Raw genomic sequence first — 2,700 nt, 5'->3', positions numbered from 1 at the left:
TTCGACAACAGAACCCATATCGTCGGGTTAGGCCCATAGGCGACGAAAAATACCCCTTAGCGGACGATTTTGAGACGTTGTCTATCAGAACTTTTCTTGTAGTGTAAGATGAGTTGATGGTGCTTCAGACTCTATTTTAGGATGAATTGGTGAAAGTGTAGGATAAACACGAGATCCTGAAAATGACAGAAAGTAAAAAAAAATATGTACTTAAATGAGGAAGCCTAATACCACCCAAGGAACCTCCTCACCACCTCACTCCACGCCAAGGTGTCCGACTTCAGCTTTGCACGGTTCAGCGCCTGCTTCTACTCTAGCGACTCCAACGTTGGAGTATCTGCTGACGGGCCACAAAGACGTTACTCCTTTGGGATGTTGCTGATGGACTTGGTGCCTGGGCGGCGACCGACCGAGACGCCTACGCGCCCAAAGGGGCGAAGGCAGCCGCATCGGGGCATGGTTGATCTGCGTGAGATGCAGCTGGTGTCGACCTCGGGTGGTACCAGCGGTCACCCTCCTTGGATCACACTGCTTCCTCCTCTGGTCTTCCAAGAGACAAAGGGGAGAGACGAGAGTGAGAGTGAGAGCAAGAGAGAGAGATAAGGAAGAGAGGGGAGGGAGAGGCAAACCTGGACAAGCTCCAGCCGCGTGGTCCCGCTGCTGCTTGAGGCAGAACGAAACCTGCGGCTCCCTAATGAGACTTGATCGCTAAGCGGTTCTACCTGCCTCTGTCGGTCCGCACGGCGGCCGTTGTCGTCCGCTCACCATCCCCCGCCGCGCGTCCTCATAGGCCGCACCACCTCCAGCAGCCTCTAATTCGTCGTCGTTGTGAATCCCTCCGGCGTCCTCCCTCCACCTCCACCTGCACGTCGAGAATTGGGGCACCTGCTCCGGCTCCGGCGCCTGGTCCCGTCATTCTCTGGCCATTAGGTCGATGGGAAGCAGGCATGCCGCGTGAGTGAGCAAGGGCGGAGATCGATGGCGAGGCGCGGGGAGAGAATGGGGAGGGCGAGAGGCGGCGGCGGCCAGGGGACGGGATAGGGTTTGTGACCACTCACGCTACTCCTTTTCCCCTCTTTGCCTTTTTTTTCTGACTGACACCAGCCAATTACAGATTGACACGTGGCGCAAGGGATGGAGGTAAAAGAAGGCATCGCCCAGTCCCGCGCGGGTATCGTGGATAGCCTGAGAGGCTCGCTAGGGTGCACGCACTTGCTTGTTCTCAATATATGCGCTCCTACATGTTACGTAAAATCTTTAAATCTTGACCATTAAATTACAGATCTAACAGCTAAAATAATTCTAATGATGTGGATTAACCTCGTGTCTCTATTTTAGATCTCTGTATTTTGCTTTTAGTATATAATAGATTTCTGCCTCAAATCCAAAACCTGAAACATGTTTCCTTTCGATTTTGGCGAATCTAATTTTTTGGGTAGGAGTTACCAGTGGTGCACCACATATAGGTGTGCCACTGCCTTTTGAGGTAGCACTAGCGCACTACATATAGGTGCACCACAGGTAACTCATGCCCATCTATACCATCAGTCCCACACTTAGTAATGGCACACCAAGCATAGGTGCGCCGCTGCTACCTCAAATAGCAGTGGCGCACCTATGCTTGGTGCACCATTGCTAAGTGTGGGGGTGTGGTAAAACCATGGCCACACATAGTGCTGCGCACTACTCACGAGGTGCGCCACTGGTAACATGGCTAGCAGTGGAGCACCTCTTTGTGGTGCACCACTGCTTAGTGGTGTGCCACTTCGAGTCATCCTACGTTTAGGCCTTTTGATAATAGTGTGATACCAATTGAAAGGATCGTATGTATACCTAAGGGGTGGGGTGAATAAGTGCTAATCAAATTTTAATTCATTTTCAATTTAGGCTTGATACAAATGGTAAATTCTCTAGTTATGCAACTAGGTGAATTTACCTATATGACAAGATGCAAACAAACAAGCTAGATATAAAATACAAGTAGTAAAGTGTGGTAAAAGGATAGAGATAACACATAGAAGAGCACCTGGAGACACAAAGGTTGATTCCCGTAGTTCCTTCCCTTTGAGGGGAAGTACGTCTACGTTATAGGGGTGTGGTGTGGTGCCATGAAGGCCTACCAACGCCACAAAGGTCTCACCCTATTCTCCGGTGAGCAAACCACAAAGGTTAACCCACGCTCCACTAAGTGGTAGCCTTGAAGGTGGCAACCGGAACTGTCGAGGGTACTCCTCGGAAATGCCCTCCGATTGGGGCTTAGGGTTGATGGAATCCTGTAGGCTGACACGAGACATCGGTGAACAGACAAGCGGGGAGAGCGATTTACCCAGGTTTGGGGCCCTCGATGAGGTAAAACCCTTACGTCCTGCCTGTCTGATCTTGATTATGAGAATATTGGGTTACAATGGGGTGCCGAAGGTTTCGGCTGTGATCTCGTCGAGAGGCTAAGTGCTGCGGCGACCTAGCTCTACACTTCTGGTGGCTAAAGTTGCTAAGATTGATTGTGTGCCTCGGCAACCCCTCTCCTGGCCTTTATATAGGAGGCCAGGTCTCAAGAGATCTGTCCGGGTACGACTAGTTTTACAAAAGGTCTATCTCTAAACTTCCCTTGTTCGGCTCCTCTTCGCCTTGTTCTTCAAGGAATCTTCTTCGGCACCGCCATAGTGGCCCGCCTTGCCATCGGGTACCCTAATGGGCCTC

General features: G+C 51.0%; 1 long non-coding RNA gene across 2 annotated transcripts; it reads right to left on the bottom strand.

Annotated features, from left to right (window-relative positions):
• Positions 1-104: 104 nt before the first annotated feature.
• On the bottom strand, positions 105-968 carry LOC124695506. 2 transcript variants are annotated; one of them, XR_007000572.1, is made up of 3 exons: positions 630-968; positions 255-545; positions 105-176 (listed from the first exon to the last, which is right to left on the bottom strand). It is a non-coding gene; the product is annotated as an uncharacterized LOC124695506 (long non-coding RNA). The 2 variants fall into 2 exon arrangements; XR_007000573.1 differs by having other exon boundaries at positions 255-540.
• Positions 969-2,700: the final 1,732 nt, after the last annotated feature.

The sequence above is a fragment of the Lolium rigidum genome, chromosome 3, assembly GCF_022539505.1.
Source record: "Lolium rigidum isolate FL_2022 chromosome 3, APGP_CSIRO_Lrig_0.1, whole genome shotgun sequence".
Classification (NCBI taxonomy): domain Eukaryota; kingdom Viridiplantae; phylum Streptophyta; class Magnoliopsida; order Poales; family Poaceae; genus Lolium; species Lolium rigidum.
Note: the sequence above shows the minus strand (reverse complement) of the source record. Positions and strands in the feature narration are given on the sequence as shown.